This window comes from Equus quagga, chromosome 2 (genome assembly GCF_021613505.1).
Source record: "Equus quagga isolate Etosha38 chromosome 2, UCLA_HA_Equagga_1.0, whole genome shotgun sequence".
NCBI classification, from domain to species: domain Eukaryota; kingdom Metazoa; phylum Chordata; class Mammalia; order Perissodactyla; family Equidae; genus Equus; species Equus quagga.
Window position 1 is genome coordinate 27,896,205 of NC_060268.1, and position 26,744 is coordinate 27,922,948.

A 26,744-nucleotide genomic window follows, 5' to 3' on the forward strand; every position below is an offset into this window, starting at 1 on the left:
TACTCTAGAAGTCAGATTATCATTAATCTATTCTCTGGACTCTGTATTCCAAATTCCCCTAGCATGATTTTACCCATTGCCAAAGGCTTTTGGAATGAAAACAGAAATGGGTATAATGAAATGCTATGTCAGATAACTAGTCAAACAATCAACCTGTTGTGGGCCGACCCCGAGGCCAAGTGGTTAACTTAGCGCGCTCTGCTTCAGAGGCCCAGGGTTTCGCTGGTTCGAACCCTGGGCGCGGACAGGGCACTGCTCATCAAGCCATGCTGAGGCGGTGTTCCACATGCCACAACTAGAAGGACCCACAACTAAAAATACACAACTACATACCAGGCGGCTTTGGGAGAAAAAGGAAAAGTAAAATCTTAAAAAAAAAAAACCAAAACAATCAACCTATTAAATATTGTGATTCACACACACACCAAGTACAAAATGGGGTCCATAAATAAAAGGATTACAGAACAAAACAGTACTATCTTGTTACAGGGTAAACAATGACTACGAAATGAGTTTGAGAAAGGGTGCAAAGCTTGAGAACTGGAACTATGTTATATCTCGTTTTGTGATGTTTAGGTCAACGCCTTGAGCATATAAAACGGTTCAAGTTAAAAAATAACCCACTAAAGTATTGGTTGATTGAAACAGCAGTTGAATGAATCATCATATATTCTTTAAAAGAATTAATTGGGACTTGAGTTGGGTTTTAAAGAATGGTTGGACTATGGGGAAAGGGAAAAGCAATGTGGCCTGTTGGAGTGGGGACAGCGGGGGCTGCCTAGGCATAGGGTCTTGTGGAGGGGATAACATTGATAGGTAACAAGGACCCAGTCAGGGAAGAGCTGTGAATGAAACAATGAAAACACAGGACTGGAATAGAGAGCTATTATAGGATTTTAGTGTGGGAGTCACACAGTAAAAGTGAATGCTTTCAGATGATTACCATGACAGCAGTTTGCAGAATCAGCTTGGGGGACAGACTCGATGTGGGAGAAACAGGATGCAGTAAAAGAGTAATGGTCTTGAAAGAGTTGTGTAATATCTGTATAACATTATCTTCTAGGTAGAATATGGTTGTCTGTAGAAGATAGGTTGCAGTCAGAAAGGTCTCCAAATTATCATAAAGAAGTATAAATAGTGTTGGGTAAATTAGAGAGCTCTGTGAAGTTTCAATTAAGTGCTTTGTCTGGATTCATCAGAGATCACCTCCTTGCTTTCCAGCGGAAGATGCTTATGACATCCCCGGATGATGGAGGATGCAGAGGAAGAGAGGCAATGATGGTTGCACTAGCTAAGTCCTATTTGATTTGTTAAATGGGATAAGGTAGATCGCTGTGGATATGTAGGGTGATAGATACCGAGGACAATATTCAGCTAACAGGTAAAAAGCATGGCATTTCATAGCTGTTACTGCTTTTCCTTTCTTCTTCTTGATAGGTGGCTTGGAACTGGAAGAGAAGTTGCAGGGGGTACATTATTCTGGTAATACCTCCAAGCCACATAAAACCTTCTTTGAAGAGAATTACTTCTTGAACTGAAAACAAAAGTTCACTTTTGTTGTGTTTTCTCTTTAGCCCAACATAAGGAGTTACTGCTTCTCTGTTTCCTTATCTCTTCCTCCACTCTCCCTCCACTACTGGAGTCTGGCTAATGGCTTTCTTTCTACTATACACAGCCATCCAATAGAAGCATTCACCTTTGAAACTGTAAAGGTGTTTAGAGTAAGCAGAAGAGATCAAGGGAACTTCCTACTCTCCAGCTCGCCAGCCTAGGTTTACAGAGCCTAAAAACTAGACAGTCATGAATGTCTGTCATCAACATGGTGCTTAGCATTCTGCCTTGCATTATGCTATTTTTGTACTTGTTTTCTCATCCTTAGTAAACTGTGAGTTACCTGACAGAGGACTAGTTAATTCTTCATGTATCCTCCATTTTCACCCCACCTAGCATAAGAGTGAACTCCTTGAAAACATAAATGCTGTCTCTTAAGGACTTCTCTTGCACCAAATACAGTGCTAGTTAATAAGTAGTTCATGACAATGATCATGCAGTAAAACTGATTTCTGGTAAAATGAAAATAAGTAGTTTTCATTAACATTTTATAGACATTTTTATTCTATGAGAACAATGAATAATAAAACATGTTAGTGTTTATTTGTGTTTACTGACGTCAAGAATTACATGTCTACCAAGCCTCACAGTCTCTGGGTCCCTCTGAGTAAGTGCTATATAAAATATATCATAAAGAAAGGACAGTCTACCTGTTGTCCTGGGAAAATAGTAATTTCCCCCGACAAATAAAAGTTAATGATTAATTAATTTAATATAAATTTAAAACACTCTTTGTTTAAGGCCCTGTGATATGTAAAAAGCAAGGGGAATACAGAGAGGAATAAGAAGAATTAAACTCTGCCACCAAAAAACTTACCATTGGGCCGGCCCCATGGCAGAGTGGTTAAGTTCGCCTGTTCCGCTTCAGTGGCCCAGGGTTTCCCCAGTTCGGATCCTTGGTGTGGACACAGCACTGCTCATCATGCCACGCTGGGGCAGCGTCCCACATGGCACAGCTGGAGGCACTCACAACTAGAAAATACAACTATGTACTGGGGGACTTTGGGGAGAATAAAAAAAAAAACACCATCCAGGAGAGGAGATGAGTGTAAAATTAATCACAGTGCTATGAAATAGTTTTAAATAAATTGTAATGTGGCAAATGAGCTGAGGCTTTAAGCATTTGGAGAATGTATTCCTTCTGATTTCTTCTTCAAAGTTGAGTTTGGAAAATACAGAAAAGCACAAGGAAGTGGTGGGGGGGAGCACACACAATTCTCCCACCAGGAGAGACCCATTATTAACATTGTAGTCTATTTTTTCTTACATGCTTTTCGTTTTTGCTTTTTAAATTAGCTTAAACCAAAACACGTATATGGCAAAAAATTCGAACAGTATAGAAAGGCATACTACTGAAAAAGGTAGCAGGTTCACTCCCCAAACGTTATGTTGAAACAAATTTCTAGGCCCAAGATGGAGTCTCTCCTGCTGGGTGTGTCATGTCAGCAAGCCAAATTTTCGTGTGCTTGTAAACGCTCTGCTTGACCAGAAACGCACTACATCGTCAGCCAATCCCCAAACGCCAAGCTAACTGTGGGCTCTATACTGTACTTATTTCCTTGTTCCTTGATCTTTCTAAATAAGGACAGACATGCAGCCCCAGCCAATCTTGCCCTGTTTCCACCCAGCGGCTTCCATCGCTATCTAAAACTGGCTCCTGGCCTCGAGAAGAGAGCTCCACTGCTGGTGAGGCCCTGTACTCTCCCAATCCATGGATTGTTTTCCCTTGAATAAAGGACATCAAAGTCGTTACTAAATTGTTTTAGTTTTGTCATAGGACAGGTAACAGTTTCCTCGCCAATCTCTCTGGAATTCAGAATTAATTCAAAACTAATGCATAAAACTGAATTCACATATATATTATATATATATATATATCCCTTAAAAATGTATACAGATGGAATCACGTTATCTAGTGTTTTACACCTTGCTTTCCCTAATGGCACAGAGAAATCTCCCTCATTCTTAGTGGAGTTGGTCCTATTCCATTGCATGCAGGGCTGCTATACTACAACCAGAGAGCCGAGCAGGTGATGACCCAAACGAGTAGATGGGAGACAGGCCATTTCAGGATGAAGGGAATTAAGAGACCAGATTTGTAGCGGGGGAAGAGACAGAGGAGTAAGCCTATTTAGTTGGCATGTAGGGTATTAGAGAGATGACTTGGGCCAGAGGATGGGCGCTGTAGTATTCCAGGCCAGCATTTTGGACTTTCCTTACTTTTTGTAGTGGAGAGGAATAAGGAAGTCAGTTGGTTTGGGTGAGATATGGGTTTTCTAAAGAAGGGCTTGACAGGCTGTGAAGTGGAGTGGTCCATGAGGGAGGTGACATTCAAGTCTAGAACTGAGAAGGGATCTAGAGTTGGAAAAACGGCAGGGCTGGTTAGTATTCTACACATGGCCTAGTCTTCACTGCTCCCACCCTACTCCAAGAAAACTCCTTTCTGTATCCACACTGCACGATGGAGGATTCACTCGGCGCGTCTCCCTTTCCCTAAGCCCAGGGCTGGGGCAGATCCTTCGAGACAGCTACCTAACAAAACACCGCACTCCTTCCCCACCCCCGCGCCGCGGGAATTCCGAGATCTGGGCGGGCCTTCTACTAGACGCTCTACAGAGCAGAGATAGGACACCGCGGCCGCCAATCAGACCCCTCAGATACCCGGATGTGAAGCGGTGCGCGATACAAAGGCGAGTTTCCACCCAGCGCCTCGTCAGGTACAGTGGCCAATAAGCATTTCTCAGGCGATAAATGACAGGAAAAATAACCAGTTACAAACTAGTTTCTCTCACGCATGTGGAAATTCTCTTCCTTAGTCTAACCCACTACTGATTGTGATTGGACAGAATCGTGAAGAGCGGTAGAACTGTCTAATTAGAAGCGGGAGCGAGAAAAGTCGCAGCCAATAGGAAGATTCCCCAGGAATGGGGCGGGGCCTAGGCCTTCGCCTCGGCGGCAGAGGAGACTCGGGGGCCATTTTGTGAAGAGACGAAGCGGTTGTGGCCGCGTTGCCGACCTCTAGCAGCCCTCGGCTTCTTCACGTAGAACCCGGGAGTGGGAGATTCAGAATCGAATCTCTTCTCCCTCACCCTTCCTGGTAAGTGGAGGGGGCGGAAGCAGGCGAGGCGTTGGGTTCCTCAGGGAGCGCGAGGGGATGCGGGGGAGAAGACGAGGGAATCCTGCCCTCGGTAGAGTAACCAGGCCTCCATTTATTCTCTTTGCGCTGGGGGATTAGGTTTTATGCTGGAGAGAGTTTTGTAGGCCTCAGCCCTTGCGTAGATTGAGCCTAGTGTCCTCTAGGCCGTGATCCGCAGGGGAAATGCGCTTTTTCCGCTCTCTTTCTGTGTTAACGGCTATTTTCCTTTCATTTCCTACGACCATGAGGACTCCAAGAGAGATCGTGGAAGGGAAGATCGAGATGCTCATTAATATAGTTGGAGTTAATCTAGTGCCGCTGTTTCCTGTTAAATTTAAAAATTGGGCGGGGGATGGGGGAGGGTTGCCGAGTACATAACGTGCCGCAAGCCTGTAAATGCTGGAGCGTACCGCAGGGCGTAAGAATAATGAATATTATAACAATGGATTGAATTTTTACTGATTGCTTTTTGTTTGACTTCTCTCTGAGCAGATGATGGACCTCGAAAGTTATTTTCAATTCTGTTTAAGAAAAATATTGTGATCTCATTTACATATTAACAGTAATAATTAAAGCTGGCTTACTTTTTATCTGCAGGTTACAAATCACTTGAAATATTTAAGTTAGTGGAGCTTTGCTTGAGGTAGGTATTACTATCTTTCTCAGACAGAAACTGAGGCGTAAGAGTGTTGATTGCCAGGGTCATGTCAAATCAGTGGAAATAGTAAGGAATTTGACCACTAGGTTAGTCCAGTGGTTTTACTTAGCTATTGGAATACTAGGTACTAAAAGTACTATTACTGTTTGAAATCTTTACAGGAACCCAGTTACAGCAACCACTAGCGGTAACTGGAAATTGCCAAATTGTATTTGGGAAAGATATTTAATTAAGAGAATTGCGTTTGTTATTGATGTATATTAATGTAACGTCTTGATGAACGTAAAATTTGACTTTCAGGATATTCTAGCATTAATTTTCCAGACCATCTAAACTTTGGCGAAAATGCATAATTACGTGGTTTTAAAAGCACGTATTATAGTGCCTCCTATTTGCTAGGTCCTGAAACTTTACTAAAAATTTTCGCTAAGTTTATCAAAATTACATAGGTTCCTGAGTAGTATCACATTCACTTATCCAAGAAATGGCTTTTTTGGTCCTCGTGTAATATTTCCTTGATTTTATTTTTCTTTGTGTTAATTCTCAAAAAAACCTAATGTTTTTAAGCACAATTTAAACCAGTATTACAGGGTAAGTTAATCCCTTAGGAAACCTACTTTATAGAAAATAAAGGTATTCTTATTCTAGATAGCTATCCATTTGTTAATCCCTCACCCTGTAGCTATTTTAATAGGGATCAAAAGCATTGTCTTTAGTTTAAGGCTAAACATGTATGTTTAAATGGGCTTGAAGTTTATCACTCTGCGGAACTGTTAGAAATGAGGTAAGGACAGTGATTGGTTAATTCAGGAAATCGTAGACCTAATAAAAATATTGTTGGCAGATAGAGAAATGTAAGGAATTAATATTTAAGATCAGTTATTGATAAGAGTTGAAATTATTTGAAGGACCTTTTTTTTTTTTTCCTGTCTTGAGGTGTTAGAATTATGGATTCCTTGAGATCGGCATATACTAAGGTAACAATTCCGTTGAGGTAATATTCATCTGTAACGATAGGGCCACAGGATTAATATTTGGATTCTAGATGTGCTTCCAAATAGGTAGACACTAGTAACATTTTCATGTTGGCTAGAGAGGAAGGGTTTAAGTAGGATGACTAAGTTGCAGGTCTTCTGACCTTTTTGTGTTTCCGTGCTCGTGCCAGGGGAATGCTTGGTGTGGTGTTTGCTATTCCTTCTGCAGAGAATTAAACATACCTTATATTTGTGATTAGATCTCTAGGGGGTTTCACATAGCATGTGACCTTGTCTTGGATGGAATTGTTGTTAGAAACGAACAAGGAATAAACTCCAAAACAGCTAGTTGTTCTAATCTTAAAGATTAGTTGTATTAGCTAGTGAATGTGTGAATGTTAACTGGGTAGTGTGACAGTTGAAAGAATCTTGGCCTAGGAGTTAAGAGAACTGGATTTTAGCCTCTGCTGACAATTCAGTTAATCTTCCTGGGTTTCAGTTTATACTTATAAGGGGGCTTAGACAAGTCTTAACTTCTTTTAATTTCTAGTTTCTGTAACTCAGATCATGTGTTGCCAGGGGGTTGAAAAGTGTACAAAAATAGTTATATTATTAAAAGCAGTTTTTGTATATTAGTTATCATTAACTGCCTTAATATCATTATTTTAGTCTTCAAGTAATTTTATTAGTAGTTGTCTTTGGGGAATATTAGTTGCTTGTACTTAATATATATACTTATTCTCATTGGGATCAGGGAAGATTATGGTTTTGTCTGTATTAGATTTACTAGAGAACTGACCATGGTGAGAACCAGAACTGTTAGATGTAATGTAAATGCATGTATTTTCTTAGTTATTAGAAATTTGGGACTTATAAAGGGAAGGATTGCTATAGGATTTTTTTTAAATCTCTTGGTGCATTTACTATGATAAGTTATAATGTTCTTGGATTTATTTTTTATCGATCTTAAACTCTTGACTGTGGTTCTGAACATGAGCTGACATCAGAATCAGCAAGGGGCCTAATTAAAACAGATTGCTGGGCTCTTCACCCGAGTTTCTGATTAAGTCTAAGGTGTGCCTCGAGAATGTGCATTTTTAGTAAGTGCCACGTGATGCTGGTTGGCAGACCTTTGAGAACACCCCTGTAGAAGAAGGGATCTAAATCTCCCAGAGGTTTGACAAACTTTAATCCAAGTGTACTGTTAATTGCAAAGCATTACGCTTAAGTGCTAAAGTTGTTTGGTCTTTTTTTTATGAGTGATAGTTCATCAATTTAACTTAATATCTTGGGAGACATCTTAACTTTGAAAGATGTTAATACTTTTTTTTCATAGTAACTGCTGCTTTTTAAGCTTACATCTTGTGACAAGTGCAGAGATTTTGTTTGTAGATGAGCCACAAAGTTACTTAACATACCCTGAAAATTTTGAGTACTAGGTTCAGGCTGTGACTCCAAATAAGAAAATTGAGTATTTCACCATAACTACATCCCCAAACACTGACTCAAAGAAGGTAACATTCAAATAAATGTACATTTTCTGTGACTTTTTCTATAGTTTGTACATTTGTACAATTTAACACATCGATCCAAGTCTAAAAGTAACTTAGAAGTCATGCCTAAACTTACCTGCATGTTTTTTTATTTTATTTTATTTTTTTTATTTTTTTTGCTGAGGAAGATTCACTCTAACATCCATTGTCAATCATCTTCTTTTTGCTTGAGGAAGATTTGCCCTGAGCTAAACTCTGTGCCACTCTTCCTCTATTTTGTATGTGGGTTGCCACCGTACCATGGCTGACAAGTGGTGTAGGTCCATTCCTGGGATCCAGACCCCTGAACCTGGGCTGCCAAAGCAGGGTGCACCCATCTTAACCACTAGGTGGTGGGGCTGGCCCTTGCATTTAAATTTTTAAAAATTTAAAGTTAAAATTTTATGGTACCTGTTCTAGTGTAGTCATTCATACATAATTGACTCAAGGAACGCTTTTTAAAAGGTCAGCTTAAAATTTTTTAGTTTACTGACTTTTGTAAAGGAAAATAGAACATCATGGCTGAACATTCAAATGTGAGTGCAACCAGTTCATTCTTATTTGCTCAGACCTATGATCTAATTGCACATCTTGTTTTTGGTGATGAAATAATCAGTCCGTCATGTGTGTTGTTATTTAGTGTGGTGTTATGTATCAGATTCTTAGAATTCATATCTTGTAATTACCTATACTAGTTTATCAACAGTGGGACCATGAAACAAATTCCTCAGGAACCATACTTTATTTTAACCTGTTTTATGACATTAAATATTCAGTAGCCATAATAATCTTTTTTCCTCCATCTGTGGTTTTCCATTCTGTCAGTGAGTGGAATAATGTGCTCCTTATTTAAAGCATCTTTCTCCTTAATGTTGAACCTTATCAAGTCTTGTGGTTTGATCACTCATTAGTTTTGAGAATAGACGTCATCTCTAGTATGTATCTTCATGGTAGACCGTTCTCCTTCAATCTGTATCATAGGAAAAACTACATGGACTTAAAGTTTAAAACCCATGAATCTACTTACCTTCATAATCTTGATATTTGACATTTGCTCACTTCTTCATCTCTGTTGGCCTGGTTTTTCTATATTTTCTTTGCCCAAACTGCTGATTATCAAGATGAATGTTTGAATGTAGACCTTTTTTTGAGACCCTAAGGAAATCCAGGGGCATAGTTAGTTAATTTAATCACCTACTGATGTTGAAGAATTGTGAAGTCGTCACTGGTAGAAGTGATGATTCTGTAGAGGCTCTCTCCATCCCAGTGCAATGTTATGCATTACCAAAATGTGTTAGATCTCAATGGACAGATGTTTCTGTCTTGGGGGTTTAGGGCACAACATTTCTGAGGAACTCTGACTCAATCTGTCCCTTCTCCTTTCACAGGGCAGCAAGGCGAACCCCATCCCTTCTCACTGGAGCTCAGCTTTGATTTTTAACCTTCCTTCCCCACCCTTCCAGAACACACACATTCCCATTCCAAAACTGATTTTATAAAGACATTTTAAACATAATGACGCAACTTGGTGTGCACTACGGCAAATTTACAGGTGTTTTTTTTTTAATTGTTTCCAAACACGGGACTTGGATTTAAGATGTAATTTTTAAAATTTCTATTTCTATTTTTTCTGCAGCAGTTGGGTTAGAGGAGGAGGAGCCTTTTAGCCTCTCATAAACTGACCTCTCTACTTCCTCGTGTATTTTTAAGATTGATTGATGATGTGGAAAGGGCTTTGCTTGTCTGCTACTGAGAACTTTACCCTTGCGGTTTTTGTGGAAACTGCTTTTGGAAAGAGAAAAGAAATGAACTTTACTGACTTGAATTTTTACACCTCCCGTTTTTCTAATCTGGGCTATTTTTATTTTTGTTTTTTTACAGTGAGATTTTTTTGATCTTCAGCTACAGTAAGTTATTCCAATTTTTTTTTTACATTTTTCCTGACTTTCCGCTGATTTCCTTTTTATTGTTGTTACTAGTTACTATTATTACTTATTATTATTATACTTATGATGGTGATGATGATGATGATAATGACACTGATGATTTTTAACCGGATTAAAATCGAGTTTTTCTGAATGTTTGTAAGAATTTCTCCGGCCTCCTGAATGACTTTGGAGTTTTGCATCTTGGGAGAGAAAGTGAAGGCGTTAGCATTTTTAAGTAGATTGATCACGTAAACCTTTTCTCTCCCAACCCCACCCTTGCCCTCATCCCCTTCCCCATGCGAAAGAATTTTACTGGCTGTTAAGTCTGTGACCTTATTTTTCCTGATCTTTAACTTAACTGTTTTAGAGCATCTCTGGACGTCTGTATTTTTAATTTTTTTATTTTTGTTTTTTTTATTTTTAATCTTTCATTTGTTAAATTTTTAAACTGTGCTGCAATAAAATGTGTGTGGTACTACTTAACACCTATGATAGTGATGGCGTTTTCCCAGAAAGCCATCTTCCTCCTGTTTCCCTTGAAATCCCATCCTGCTTTTCCTGTACACTACCCCTCACAAACCACAAGCTGCAGCAACATGGATGCCCAGCCTGGAGCAGCAGCAGCCAGGATGACCTGGAGCCAGGGGGGCCTTCGGAACAGATGCACACCCTTCCTGGGTGATGGTAAGAGGTGTGAGGTCCACTTGGTTTCATTGCAAAGACTAGGAAATACACCCATTTAAGTTTAGTTGATGTGGTGTAGGTGATAGCTTTGTAAATGTTTGGGTTAAGGCTTTTTGTGTGTGTCTCAAAAGATGTTTCCCAAGGAAGGCCACTTCAGTTTTTTTGTAAAGTAATGGAATTATGAGTCCCTAATTAACTTGGGCTGATTGAGAGCTTTTGATAATTGAAAAGAGCAGCTGAAGTTTACATATACTTTAGGATGAAAATGACTTTTTTTTTTAATAATTAGCAACAAGACAAGGACATAGTGGGCAGTCCTTTTTCTTACACGGTTGCCAGTTAGTAAAAATTGTGTCATTTGGAGTAATCTTCCTTGAGTTTGTGACAATGATTTTGGATTGTATTCTGTTTAGTCTGTTTTTATCATTAAGATTTAACATGACTCAAACCACAGGAAACATGCTGTAATATTAATATTAAAATGCTATCTCACTGGAAGGTTTTTAAAAAAGAAAAGGATAGTTAGGCTTTTTAACTTCAGAAAGCAGGGAAATCTATTCAGTCTCTGGATCCAGATCAGGAAAGATCTAGGGGTGACCTGTTTTTCAGTGATGACTTGTGGCCCAGGTAGATAGTGTGGAATCCAGTGTATTCCAAAGGGTGATAGGAAGGAATGAATCTGGTCTATTCACAAGAATAATGCAAAAATTAGTAAGGTTATGGATAGCCAGAGTTGAGAATTTTAGCAACTTGTAGTATTTTACCCACAAGAGTGGAATACTTTGATTACTCAGTTTAGATTTGCTACTATAGATTTATAGAGCTGGGAGATAAAGTAGAATCATTTTTAAAGGCATAGTCAGTGCTTTGATACTAGGGTAAATTACATACTTGACCCTTTCCCTTACTCATACTGAAAAAGTACTAAATTTAATTAAAGTGAACTGGAAACAATGGGAGAAAGTTAAGTAAAATGTCGTGAGGTTATCTGGTAGAGCAATGGGAATTTTTCTTTTATAGGTCCAAGTTTTATTGTTGCCTTCTCTTGTGTGAAAGTTATTTCTACCTCTCTGTTGCTCTCTGTCATTGTGTGGCTGCTGTTCGCTATAGGTTGAGTTTAATTTATTCCTTATTTGTTAATTCTACAAATCCATTTTTTTGTGGGTCATGTTTCTAGTTTTGGGGCTACAGAAAGGTATAGTAGTTCTTCAGGGATTCGGTCTCATGAGGGAGACAGATGAATGAGATAATGTCACTGTGTGATTAGAGGTAAGCACAGAGCCATGCAAAAATGGGTACCTAATTGATTCTTTTAAGAGGTCAGGAAATGGCTTGTAAGAGAAAGGGAGCTGAACTGAATCTTAGAGAGTTAAGGCCAGATTATAAAAAATTAATGCCATGCCAAGGAGTCATTTTATCCAGAAACCAATGGTGAGCTATTGAAAATTCTAAACTGTGGAGTGACAACAGATTTTCATTTTTAGAAATGTCGTTCTGTTAGCATTGTGGAAATGGCTTAGAGAAGAATGAGTTTGGAAGCAGATGATAAATAAGGAAGATGCTAAAATACGAGGAATAGCAATGACCTGGCTGGTCAAAAGCAATGGTATTGGGATTGGAGAAGAGGGGATAAATTTAGAAGGATTTGGTGGTGGCTCTTAGAAGAGTGAGGGCTCAGCATGACTCCCAGATTTCTAGCTTCTTGGATGGGGATAGATGTCGGGTAAAGAAAGGGGGCAGGTTAGGGTAGAGAGTAAGAGAAAGCAATTTAAACACTGATGTTTGAGATGTTCTTAGAACACTCAAATAGAGATGTTTGTTCATTAAACATTTGAGTGCTTATTCTGGAAACCACCATTAGGCTTGGGCATATAGGGATGAGCAAAACATACTGTCTCCTGCCCTCTTGGGTTTTATAGACCAATGAGGGGACAAATAAAGTAAACACAATAGTACTGTCAGAATTTACATGCATGAAGGAAAAGAACAGGTGAGATGATAGTAAGTGAACCAAATTTAGAATCTGGAGGTGAGAGGGTGCTGCCAGTGAAGAGATCTTAAAGCAACTGAAAATACCTGAAAGCACAGGTAATGGGAAAAAGTTAGCTTCAGAGCAAGAAATAGTCCTGGAGAATAGTCACCAAGAATGCATAGAATGAGACAAAGATGGAAAGTTAGGCAAGTACCAAGCATAACATACAGGTCCTTGTAGGGCCGTGTTTAAGATCTAGATTATCTTGGGCACAATAGGAATCTGTTGAAGGACTTTGGAGAGATACCATTTCTTTCTCTGGAATTTCCTTCTGGCTGTTATGTGGGAAATGTCAGTAATGAGGACTAAGTGCAAGTGGGACAGTAAGTTAGAAGACCTATAAGAGTAGGCCACTATCTGTTGAAGAAAGTAGTAATCCTAGGCCTGAGGGTACTTGCCCTGGTTTTTCAAATGAATTTTCTTTGTATTAATGAACAAATTAGTTTGAAGAGGATAGATTGGTCAGGTTCTAGGAAGTTACTAGTTATTTCTGTAACACCCGGTTGCGCTGACCATGATATAATCGCTTTCCTATTTGAAAGGGAAAATGAAGTAGAACCTGAATTTCTTCTTTTGGAAGTAATTGGGCACTTTACCACGTGTCCACCACTTTTAAGTTTCTTGAGTTATTTAATCCTCCTCGTTCATATTTTGGAGATGAGAATATTGAAGCACAGAATTTAAATAATTTGCCCAAAGTTAGACATACCTAATAAACAGTGAAGCCTGGATTCACTTAAGCCTGCAGATTTCGACTCTTAATCATACTAGACTGACTATACTTTACTTGACATGTTAAGTATTCTAAAAAAAACCCAAATCTTTAATTTTTTTAAAGTACCCAGAAAAAGGAAAAACTGCTTTGGACTTCTATTTTTAAAGACTTTTAAACTAAATATCATCATTATATATTGTATTGTTTAATTCACATCACTTTAAATGGCAAAAAGAAGTGTCCAAGGTAATAAATTATTTTGGTAGATGTAGCTTTCATAGTATAATTTTATAGAATCTTTGGATGTGACAGCGTTCTTTTAGGGAGGTAAACACATTTTAAAAGTGAATTTTAGTTGAGAAAAAAAGCAAATGTATTTATGGTTTTAAAAAACACACCCCCCGAATTATGTGTTGCTAAATGCAACGGTCCTTTTTCAATCCTCGTCACACATGACATGACCTACTGGTGTGTTTTAACCAGTCGAGCCACTTTCCACCTGAAGCATTTTTTACTTCATTTCCAGGTTTTTGTTGTGTTTCTAACTGTTCCTTTGCCCACTCCATTGGAGTGCTCTGTGGTTCCGTCCTTCCACTTCCTTTTTCTGTTCACACTCCCTGGATCATTTCATTCATTCACGTGATTTTGTATACCATCTGTAAGCTGATTCCCACACTTGTATCAGTAGCCTGGACTTCTCTCTTGAATGACATACCCATATATCAAGTTAGCTGCATGACAACTCCCTTGAATGTTAGTATATCCACTTAAAAGTCCAAAACTGGGCTCCTGCTGTTCTTTTCTCAAACCAGTTTCATCTGCAGTGTCGCCCACTTCAGTGATGGAAACTCCAGTTTTCATGTCATTTAGGTCAGACTTTGGTTAGCCATCCTTGACTTCTTTCCCTATACCTCGCCTTTGGCCTTGCAGAAAATCCTGTCACCTCTTTCTTTAAAATATAGCATACTACCATCTCTTAGTCCACTTTCAAGCACCGTTGTCTCTTGTCCATTACTGCAATAGGTTTATGTTTCTTTTCCCCCTCCCCACCAGTGCTTGGTAGCTGGATTGATCCTGTTAAAATGTAATGCTTGATAAGTGTTGCCTGAAAGAGTTTCTGCTTGAAACTTACCTATTTCAGCGTTAGTCAGAATTTTACTGTGACTTCCAAGACACCCTACATGATCTGTGGTGCTCCTTCTCCCTTATTATAGTATACTCTGCTCCAGCCACACACGGCTGCCTTACTGTGTCTTGAACGCACCAGATGTTCCTACCTCAAAACCTTGCCTTCAGATTTTCTTCCCCTAGACTTTCATAAGGTTTAGGTTCCGCAGTTCATTTAGGTTCTTGTTCAAAAACTACTAGCACCTCAGTGGTATTTTCCTCACTTAGCCCTTCAAGCCCTCCCTCTCTAAATACTCTTTAGTACTTTTCACCAGATCATGTATTATTGAACTTGATTTTCTAATATGTAAAGGTACAGAGAAATATCTGGAAAGATACATGTGAAATAACATTGATTAGCTCTGGGGAAGGGAGAGGGATTTAGGAAGTTTAGAAGAAAACTTTTGCTTTATGTGTTAAAGACTAGGTATAATAATGAGCAACACAGTATTTTGCTTCTAATTATAAATAGCATAACTACAGCCTGTATAGTAGGGGTTCAATAAAGAGTTTTGATAGTTAAGTTGAAAAAACAGCCTTAATTAAAGTAGATTTAGTTGCGACAAAGTGAGTCAAGTTGGCGTTTGAGGGCATAGTCTGCTGTGTTGTCTATGATGGGGCTATAATCAAAATTTGGAAGAACTTTATCATTTTTTTAAAAATTTATTTTCCAGTGAGAATGCATAGCTGTTTTTAAGAGATAATCGTAAGATTATAGGCCGTCTAATTTTTTCTTCCTACCCAATGTGATTCTGATTTCACCAGTCTGAAATACTGTTCCCATTCCCGTTTCGTTTAACTTTGGGTTTTTCAGTTGATTTCAGACCAGCTCTTTGGGAATTCATCGAACCAGCCTTAGGCTTTTCTGGCTAGTCCAGAATAACATTTAGGAATAGTTTAATAGAATACATGTTAATTGTAAATCTTCCCCTAGCCCTCTTACTAAAATTCTGTATTCTGAAAATGACGTAACTATTCATAGTGCACTCTCATTCTTTATATTAATCCTTTGCATATAGTCATCTTCACCTAAGTGGTTTTGGTGTTAACTTTAAAAACCTTATGGCTAAAATTGAGGTAAGAAAGTGTTTTCTCCAAGGCAAACTTTTCCTTTGTTGTTTTCCTTGAAGTTTGTTGGCTTCTTGTGTGGGAATTATGCAGTTATTTGTGTTAAGATGTAGTTTTGGTGAAATTAAGGAGGGCTGATCATAGGATTTAAGATTGATGTGGATTGTTAAGGTACCCCATCTTTATTTTACATTTAATCCAAATTAAGTAAGCAGTGCATGCTCATATAACATTTAGAAAATGCAAACCAACCCCCCAAAAAAGACACTTAAACCATTCAAAAATAAAGTTGTGGTGTGTCCTTCCAGGCTTTCCCATATACTATAGGCTTTTCAGAAAGTCACGACATAGATAGAGCACATACATTTAAGTCGTAATTTTTTTTTTTTTAGGATTGGCCCCTGAGCTAACAACTGTTGCTAATCTTCTTTTTTTTTTCTTAATTCTTCTCCCCTAAGCCCCCCAGTACATAGTGTATATTCTAATTGTGAGTGCCTCTGGTTGTGCCAAGTGGGATGTCACCCCAGCACAGCCTGATGAGCGGTGCTCTGTCTGCGCTCAGGATCCCAACTGCCGGAACCTTGGGCTGCCAAAGTGGAGCGTGCAAACGTAACCACTCTGCCACGGGGCAGGCCCCCCGAAATTTTTTTTTTTAACTTACCATGAACATAACATTAACATAAGGTGTTAGTAGACACGGAGGTAAAAGTGTTAATAGCTCATAGTATTACATTGCATACTTGTGCAATATTTTACTTAACCGGTACTCTATTGTCGGGCCCTTAGAGTTTCTCCCCATTTTTTCCCTCTTAGAAACAAATTTTATAAACAATTGAAGAAATTTAGAACTAAAATTTTATATTCTTAATTATTTTCTTAGAATTAAGCTCCAGAAGTATAATCATTCAAAAGCTTGCATGTTTTAAAAACTTTAATGTAGGCTGCTCCCCGAAAAGGTTCTGGCAGTTTATCTACTTACTGGTAGTGTGTAAGAGACCACTAATAATTTCCAGCTTTGGGAATTACTCGAATCTTTTGCTTATGTTTCAGGATTTGACCCTGAAATCCGGTGTCTATAGTGATAAGTCTATAAAATTGAAGAGTAAGAATGTTTATAGAGTACAGATTTGCCGAGTGAAGAATTGCCACCATGTTGACTGTATTTCTGTGTCTAGTTGGAGATTCATATGTAATTTTTATTCTCAGATATGTGTATGCATATATTTGGTGTTATCTTAATTTTATTGTGAAAAATTTCCAAACGTACACAAAAGAGAAAAAATAGTATGATCGATCTCCACAAACTTGTCTAGCTTTAAGAATCCTTGGTAATCTTGTTTCATCGATAGCTGCATCCACCCCCTCCCTAGCATGTTATTTTTTTTTTTATTAAGGTTATAAAAGTTAACATCCTTGTGAAATTACAGTTGTACATTATTAGTCATGTTGTAGTTACACCACTTCACCCCGAGTGCCCTCCCCCCACCCCCCTTTCCCTAGCATGTTATTTTGAAGTACATACTTGATATATTTTCTCTGTAGATATTCATTATGTATTTTTAAAATATAAGGACTTAACCTCAGTCATTATCACAGCAAAAACGTTTAATAAATTAAATATATTTTAAGACCCTAAAATACTACTCTGAGACTGAGTAAGGCATTCCCCAATTGTGTTATATTTCTATGGGAGTAGTAACATGGATGATTGTTTTTTGCTTAGTCCTTTCTGGAATTTGAGAGGTTCTGTTAATTAGCGATAAGTTTGGGGTTTTTTTTTAAATCAATTTTCTTTCTTTCTTTCTTTCTTTTTTTTTTTTTGAGGAAGACTTGCCCTGAGCTAACATCTGCTAATCCTCCTCTTTTTGCTGAGGAAGGCTAGCCCTGAGCTAACATCTGTGCCCATCTTCCTGTACTTTATATATGGGACACCTACCACAGCATGGCTTGCCAAGCGGTGCCATGTCTGCACCTGGGATTCTAACCGGCAAACCCCAGGCTGCCTAAGTGGAATGTATGCACTTAACTGCTGCACGGCTGGGCCGGCCCTTTTTTCTTTGAAGAAGAAGATTAGCCCTGAGCTAATGTCTGTTGTCAGTCGTCTTGTATTTTGTATGTGGGTCACCACCACAGGATGGTCACTGACAAATGATGTAGGTCCGCATCTGGGAGCCAAACCCGGGCTGCTGAACTTAACCAGTAGGCCATTGGGGCTAGCCTAAAGACCCCTAAATTCTTAAGTATGAATCTTTAAGTACAGAGTCTTTTCTGACCAGGGGTTTATACACTGTTTTATTGTTATTGTTCATACGGGTTTTATGGTATTAGAAGTAAGACCTTCCTGTATTTTTGTTTTTTCATTATTTAGGTGTATTGCATGTGCCCTTGATTGTTTTATAGTTCCCAGTCAAGATTTATTGACCTTATGGAAGTCATTTTGAAATGTTGATCTTAATTTGTTTCCTGTGAAAAGCATTCTTTTACATATTCCTAATGATTATTTGATACTTTTAGATTTGAGAACCTTTCTTCCAAATGGCTTAAGATATTCCCAGAGAAAATAGATGTCTGTTGATGCGGAGTTTACTACATAGAAGTTGCTCTAGTTAGGAATATGATGGTTTCTAAAATGCCGTTTTTTTCTTTTCCTTAAGTCTGATGTAACTCACAGAAACAGACAAGTAACATTTAATAATTGTCACAGTTGATTATGAGGGTTGAGAATAGAGAGAAATAGCTATATTTGTTGGACTACAGATGAATGAGAAGGCCCCAAATTGTGGGACACAATATCCAGTGAAAATTTTGATGCTCTAGAGTTGCCCATTTCCTTGATTTTATATAATTCTGAATTGCTCTTGAGGAAGGGAAGTGCTCAACTCTTCCAGCTTCTGTTTAGGGGTTTACATAAAAGCTTTGCAGACTCCAGGCCAAGCTGTATATCATAATCATTGAATTCCAGGGTAGCATTAAGCTATCTTTGCTGAATTAAAAAATTACAGAAGTAATACATTACTAAAGAAAAATTGGGAAAGAAGAACACTTAAAACTCTGACAATCCTACCACATCCTGACATGTCTAAGGCTTTAGTGTATAATCTTCTAAACTTGTATATTGCATATGCTCCTTAACATCTTGAACATCTCAGTGTCACTACATTGTAGTTTTAAAATTGTTGCTTGTATTCATTTGGGTTGATGGACTGAAATTGATTTAGCCAGTCTCATATTGTCGTGCACTTGTTTTCTAATGTGTTGCTGTTAACATGTCCATATCCTTATTTTCTTCAGATGGGTTCTCAAAAGTGAGAATATTGAGTCAAAGAACAGGCACGGTTTTAAGGCTTTTGATAAAATAATCCAGTTGTCCTCTGAAAATGTAGTACTGATTTGTACTGCCGGAAATAATGACCATTTCAATTTAAAATGTTTTTGCTTATTTGGTAGGTGAAGTAAGGTTTTTGGTTTAATTTATATTTCCTTTATAAATGATGTTGAATTTTTTTTAAATCTCCATAGACCTTTATTACTATTTGTTACACTGTGTCCTTGGCCCATTTTTTTGTTGCTATGTACCAATAATAGTAAATGATGTAGTAGTAGCAGCAGCTGTAGCAGCAACACTTGAATGTGCCAGACACCATGTTCAGTGTTTTCTGTACCTTCATTTAGTCTCATACCTTTCAGATACTATTAGTGATACTCATTTTACACTTGAAGAATCTGGTTTTTGAAGGGATTGGCTTCAGGAAGGGAAGTGCACACCACTCGTAAGTGACTGAGCTTGAAGTTGAGACAGATCTGTCTGACCCTAAAGCCTCTGAGTTCTTAACCATTAGCATGTATTTATGTCTTATTTTCATACATTTTTATGTACAATATTAAGGACTTGAATTGTGAACAAGTATGTTGTAGACATCAGTTTTTTATTTATGATATTTTGGTATGGGGATGTGTATTTTTATCTTCTATTTAGGAAGTTCTCATCTCAAGCTTAGTCGCTATTGTGGGGCTAGGTATTTTTGTATCTACCTTTTTGGTTTATCTATTCATAGAAATAGGCTGTACCTAAACTTTTTGTTTAATTATTTTTATTTTTATTTATTTATTTATTTATTTATTTTTGAGGAAGATTGGCCCTGAGCTAACGTCTGCTGCCAATCCTCCTCTTTTTGCTGAGGAAGACTGGCCCTGAGCTAACATCCATGCCCATCTTCCTTTACTTTATATGTGGGACACCTGCCACAACATGGCTTGCCAAGCGGTGCCATGTCCGCACCTGGGATCCAAACCACGAACCCTGGGCCACTGAAGCAGAACGTGCAAACTTAACCGCTGTGCCATTGGGTGGCCCCTTTTTATATTTTTATTTTTCCTATTTCTCACCAAAACTTCCCGGTACATGGTTGTGTGTTTGTTTTTTTTTTTTTAGTTGTGGGTCCTTCTGGTTGTGGCATGTGGGATGCTGCCTCAGCATGGCTTGATGAGCGGTGCCATGTCCATGCTCAAGATCCAAACCGGTGAAACCCTGGGCCCCCCGAAGTGGAGTGCACAAACTTAAGCACTGGGCTATGCGGCCGGCCCCTGTACCTAAACTTTTGATTTACAGTTTTGCAAGTTATTAACCTGGTTCCTGCTCAAAGCTAAACCAAGGTAGAGCTTTTCGGTGTACAGAAAATCTCCAGAAGGACTTCTCAGTTGAGATTGATTTTACTGATTATCATTGTTCCAAAACTAATACATAGCATGAAAAAAAAACTTACTATTCAAAGAAAATTGTGTTAATCTTACAAACTTTTTATTTTAAACGTTTTTTTTTCCCTCCCCAAAGTCCCACTACATAGTTGTAAGTCATTCTAGTTCTGTGTGGGATGCCACTACAGCATGGCATGATGAGCAGTGTGTAGGTTGGTGCCAGGGATCCAAACCTGCAAACCCTGGGCCACCGAAACAAAGCACGTGAATTTAACCTCTTGGCCACGGGGTCAGCCCCCCCAGTTATGTTTTAGAAATGAATGTCTTCAGGTTGTGATTCCTTGACTTTGATGGCAATTCAAGAGGCTTGATCTTTGGTGAGTTAGCCAAGTATGTTATAAGGGAATTTTAACATCCTCTGAAGAATTTTGGGGGTGTTGAACTAAGTGATTTAGTTTCTTCCATTATTGAGATTCTGGAAATATTTCTTAAAGACCCTTTTAAATTTTCTGTTGCATTACATTTATCCATTTATACTTTAACAGGAACAATCATTTTTTATTATAAAAATGCTTATTAAAGAAAACTTGAAGGAAACATGCAGATAAAATACAGCATCACCGCTCAAAGATAACCACTATTAATATTTTTATATTTTGATCGATTTTTCTGTCTCATAGCTATAGATGTATGTATACACCTACATATGTATTTTATATATTTATAATACATTTTTACCCATATGGAATCATTACCATATATTGTTTCAGAGCCTCTGTATTGTAAATATTTTCCACTTAGTAAATTTTCTACAACTATAAATGGTCAGAGTCCTCTTTTTCAATTCCAAACATAGGGAGACCTGACAACTTAAGATCATCAATTGCTTAATTAATACAAGTATGTAGACCTACCCATTGGTCAGCACTTACATATAGTTAGGAATTTTCAGATGAACTTACAGAAACTTGTACTGGTTTATAGTTATGGCACTGGAAGTGCTAGTTCCCTCCTCCACCCCATTGGATGATTATTCTTATAGTAGCAAATCTGACAGAAAGATAGTTTTGCTGTTTTCTGGGAACTTGCTAAAGTGTGTGATCTGGTATGTATCATTTTTTCCATTTGTGTGATAGGATCTTAAAGCAGCTTTTGAATAGGTAGTGTGTACATATGGAAAATACACCATCCCTGTTTCAGATTCTCTGTTGTTCTTCTGGTAGCAACTGTCTAGATGGCCATGTTTGCTCTGTATGATTTTTTTCCCCCTCCTGAATGATTTTAAAGTTATAGGCACAGTACCTCACTTAGGAACTTCAACGTGGCTGTGTCTCTCAAGAATAAAGATAATTTATATCATCAAAATAATTACCAAATAATTAGGAAAATAACATTAATTCAGTGTTATCTTGTATACAGTTCATATTAAAATTCTCTAGTTGTCACAAAAAAATGTCTCTTTTCCCCAATCCAATATACAGGGAAGGTTCACACATTGCTTTCTTAGTCTAGAAAAGGCCCCTTACTATGTATGCTTGCTTAGTCTAGAAAAGGCCTCCTACCTTTTTTTTTTGAGGAGTCCCAACCGGTTGTGTTGCATGATGTCCTTACAAACCTGAAATTTTTTCCCTTTGTATAGATTGAAGTCAATATTTTATCAAGAATATTGCGTTGGTGACGTATGTTTCTTATTTTGTCACATCAGGCAGCATATAATGTCATATCACTTGAAGTGGTGAGCTCCATGTCTCCATTGTAAAGGTGCATTTCCCTTTTATAATCAGTGAGTAATCTGTTGGGTAATACTTTGAGATCACGTAAATCCTCTTTCCCACCCAACAAGCTTTCATCCTGTGCTTTTAGCCTACATTGGTAGTTGTCTGAATCAGTTATTATATTGATGTAATCTTCAATCTAATAGTCTAAAATAATGGTATCTTTAAATTTTTAAATTTCAATGTTTTTCTTAAAACAATTTTTCATGTTTATGATTTGTTTTGGATTTCCTGCCAATTTTTTCTTCTGTTATTCATACTTCTTTTGGGGACTGTTGAATTTTCTCTTCTTTTGTTAGTACCATCAAGTCAATTCCAATTCCTAGTGACCCTGTATACACGAGAGTGGAACCCTGCCCAGTCTTTTTGTGCTGTGCTTTCATCTTCTGGTGTTGTGTCAGACAGTGCTCTGCTGATGATCATAGGGTTCTCATGGTCAGTTTTTTTGGAAGTGGGTGGCTGGGTCCTTCTTATCTTTCTTAGTCTGGAAGTTCTGCTGAAACCTGTCCACCATGGGTGACCCTCCTGGTATTTGAAATACCAGGTGGCAAAGCTTTCAGCATCTGGCTAATGTGCAGCCCCTACACTCACAGCCAACAGATGGGTGGTGTGGTTTCCTGACTGGGAAACAAAGCCGGGCCAGGGCACAAATCTTAACTGCTAGATCACCAGGGCTGGCCAATTGTCGTCTTTAGGTTTTGACAATGGCATATGTAATTCTTTGCGTTAAAATTTTGATCCACCTATAACTTATTTTGGTGTAGCGAGTGAGATTGGTCCTCAGTTTTTGTTTTTAGATGGCTACATGGTACATTTACTGAATTATCCATTTCCCCCTATTATTTGTAATATCTTGAGTGTTCTCTTAGTTTTAATTCTTAAACATAGCAGTCAGCATAATTTTTAAAAGTAGGCAACTTTGTTTTTTCGTGGCCTGAATATGTCCTGAAAATACCTCGATGTGTTATTTTCTTGCGCTAATCGTCTTTAGATGATAGTCTTTACCTTGAGATTATGTCTGTATTTCGATGCTTTGGGTATGGAACAAATTAAAGTACATTGTTCTTTTTGTAGACACAATGGCAGTTCATTGTTGGCCTATGAAGAGGCCAGAGGGAAATAGTTGGTGAATGCAACTATGGAAAATTACATAGGAGGCAGACAACAAAGAAGAGGGGCAAGATAGAGTAATATGAAAGTAGTGTGCGAAGGGGTGCATAAAGGGGCAAAATAGCTTAAATGTGTTAAAGGAAAATAGCTTAGACTAGATGATGCTCTGAGTAGGCAGAGAAATTTATTTATACTATTCAAAAGATACTGAGAAACTGTTGACAAATTGTGAAACAGTGAAATAGAAAATCTTTGGACTCAGGAAGATTTAGTCATCTTTTAAAAAATTTGCCAACTCATTGCTGCCATCTAGTGACACTTCCGTCTGTATAATTCTTCAAAGAAAGATAGGAAATAGCATAGCAGGCATATGGCAGTTGCATCTAATTTTTTTTTTTTTTTAAGATTTTATTTTTCCTTTTTCTCCCCAAAGCCCCCCCGGTAGATAGTTGTATATTTTTAGTTGTGGCATGTGGGACGCTGCCTCATCATGGCTTGATCAGAGGTGCCGCGTCTGCGCCCAGCATCTGAACCGGCAAAACCCTAGGCCTCTGAAGCGGAGCGTGAACTTAACCACTAAACCTAACCACTAGGCCTCAGGGCTGGCCCCTGCATCTAATTTGAATTGAACGTAGAGGCTAATTTAGGTTTAAGGGATAGTAATAAAGAAATTTTTTTTTTTTTTTTTTTAAAGATTGGCACCTGAGCTAACAACTGTTGCCAATCTTTTTTGTTCTTTTTTTTTTTCGCTTTTTCTCCTTCAAATGCCCCCAGTAAGTTGTGGGTCCTTCTAGTTGTGGCATGTGGGACACTGCCTCAGAATGGCCTGATGAGCAGTGTGGTGTCCGTGCCCAGGAGCTGAACTGGCAAAAGCATGGGCTGCCAAAGCAGAGCCCACAAACTTAAGCACTCGGCCACAGGGCTGGCCCCTGAAGAAAATTCTTAAGGTAGGAATTTCTAGTCTGAGGTAATTTATTTCCCTTGTTCTCTGGTTAGTAAGATTTGACATCTAATAAGCCGTACTGGTGCCATCTTTGATTTCTTTTTTTCTGGACCAGTTGATAATGTGATATGAGGGAGTATAATGTGATGAGCCAATGTGAATAGGGTGAACAGGTAGAGGAGTAGCTGAATTGCTTAGTAGAAACAACTTGTGGCTTGTTTACTTATTTTTCTGCTGTGTTTTGTGGAGGTGTTTTTTTTTTTTAAGTTAATATGCCTAGATATGATACTGAACACAATGTGAGTGCATGGCATTGTTTTGTCAAGTATTTATCTTCCAGCCCCTCAATCCCTTTGCACTGAAGGTGCAGTTCTAGTGCCCAGGATATAAAGGCAAGTGGGCTGAAGAATTGATTCCCGTGATGAATTGATTTTGGCCCAGCCACATTCCAGAACCTTCATAACCTGTTTCTGGATCTCAGTCATCACATAGTGCAGCCTGCCTTTCCCACCTTGCTATACCTCTTCCCAGGAGAATTTACTTGAGATGTAATGTGAACTTAAGAGAAATGGAGGAGTAGTTAGAAACATTTCTCAAATTTTTACCTAGATTGACAATACAAGATTAGGTTTGCCTCTCTTAAGAGGGCAAAGAGTTATAATACCAGCTCAAACTTTAGAATGAACAGTTGGAAATAAAATTGACATTTGCTTGCATACCAACCAGATGTAGATTTTATTTATTTATTTTAGTTTTAGGATGTGACTGGGATGGTAAAAGTGGGAATAGAAACACATTTCTGTATCCACAAATCTTCAGCATTTCTTGTCCTTCAGGCTGCCACTAAAATCTCTTGTTGCTTTTATTACTTCAAAATAAAGCATAAGATCAAATGGACACACAACACAGATCCTTTGGTGTAATGAGACAGTAAAAGTAACTCTATTCCTAGTTTTGACTTTTACTCACCAAGGTAAAGACAAAGCTTAGTGATCCTTTGATGATAAAAATCTTGGGAATAAGAACCTGGGATGAAAAAATGTCTTAAAGAAACACATAATTGCACGTGCGTCCATGAACTAGAGATTTGAGTGCTACCACCCAGCAACCTGTAGGAAAACACTCAGTCTTACTTTTTCTGTTTGTACTGTGGTGCAATTCTGCTTTTCCAGAAACCACATCCACTTGATCTCTGCTAGTGAATAAATAGGATGCAGAGTAACAACGGAACATAATCAGTTCAGAAATCTTTTCCCTATTGGTTTTACTCTATTTAAAATCAATTTTAAGGAAGAAATTGAGTCTGGTTTTTTAAAAATCTTTGTGCTTTTATTTACTTAGATCTTCTATAGTATTCAGTATTGAGTTTAAGAAAGAATGAATTTATCTTAATGAATTTGAGTTAAAAATGATTTTGCTGCAGAAGCTTAAAAGATATGACTAGACTACTTTCATCTTTTATGAGGAATTATGGAGTGTTTAGGATGTGCCAGAAACTTTGATTTTCAAAAAATGTGGAAAGTTGTAATGTTTATAAACTGTAGTCCATGAACTGGCTGTTATTCTCCATGAAGATACTAGGTTATTAAAGTAAATACTAATTCGTGTAGAAGAACATTGCTTCATTATTTAACAGCATTATTAGACTACTGGTACATGTATTAGTACATTTGATGTTCTCAAAACATTTGAATGGTTTTATAAAACAAATGCTTTTAAGACCGGAATTGTTATTACTAATGTGACTTAACTTTTTTTATTTCTCTCAAATGCATTTCCTGATTAAGGAATTGGTGCTTGATTTTTAAAAATGATTTTTTTCCTGTCCCCCTCCCCCATAAAAGAACTTTCATGTTCATTATACAAAATTTTGACAATACTGAAAAACTATGAAAGTGATAATAAAGATTAACCAAAAGCAGGGAACCCACAGAACATTTAAATATTTCTGCCGTATATCCGAAGCACATAATTTTTATGAGGATAGTTTATATATGCCTTTTGTTGTATATTGTACAAATTGTAGGTACTGCTTTTTGACTTAAACATTTTATCATAATTCCCACATCATTTAAAGTGATCTGTAAATTTTCTGAAGACTGAAATTGCTGGTAATTAGAATACTGAGTTGTTAAAATTCTGTTTACAAAAATGCATGTAGAATATAACCAAATGCTAGAAATCTAAATAAGATCAAAAGCAAAAATTGAGCCATTCCTTTTACAACTTGCTTTTGCACTTGAAATCTCATTTCTTTCTTCCTTTTTTTTCCTTTTTTTGCTGAGAAAGATTCACCCTGAGCTAACATCTGTTGCCAGTCTTCCTCTGTTTTCTTTGTGGGCTACCATCCCAGCATGGTCACTGACGAGTGGTGTAGGTCTACAACCCGGAACCGAACCCCAGTTGCCAAAGTGGAGCATGCCAAACTTCACCATTAGGCCACCAGGGCTGGCCCTGATTTATTTATTTGAGACTATACCATTGGGTCTGGTTTTTAAGCTGGTCAGAGCGGTCACTCCCATTTCTTCCTTCTCTAGCATTTAGCTGTAAAAAGCTAGGAGAAATTGACCTGTTCTATAAGGGTAGATTACCTTAAAGTGTAGACCTTTATGACCTATGAGATAGCCTCAAATGTACTCATTTAGCTCTATTACATTTCTGTTAGTCTTAAAAAAAAAAAAAAACAAACAGCTTAATGAGTTGTTAAAAAGCAAAA

At 37.9% G+C, this 26,744-nt stretch overlaps 1 protein-coding gene across 11 annotated transcripts in view; it reads left to right on the plus strand.

The window, feature by feature from the left end:
* Window positions 1-4,571: 4,571 nt before the first annotated feature.
* The window catches only part of HNRNPC (heterogeneous nuclear ribonucleoprotein C), a 48,136-nt gene continuing 25,963 nt past the window's right edge, over window positions 4,572-26,744 (plus strand). For 4 of the 11 annotated variants that reach the window (XM_046652525.1, XM_046652534.1, XM_046652535.1 and 1 more), the window contains exons 1-3: window positions 4,578-4,708; window positions 5,345-5,390; window positions 9,793-9,818. The gene's annotated coding sequence lies outside the window, so the exon portion shown is untranslated. Of the gene's footprint in view, window positions 4,709-5,344; window positions 5,391-9,299; window positions 9,464-9,792; window positions 9,819-9,873; window positions 10,531-26,744 lie in introns of those variants that run through there. The other 7 variants (XM_046652528.1, XM_046652529.1, XM_046652526.1 and 4 more) reach the window with 7 other exon arrangements.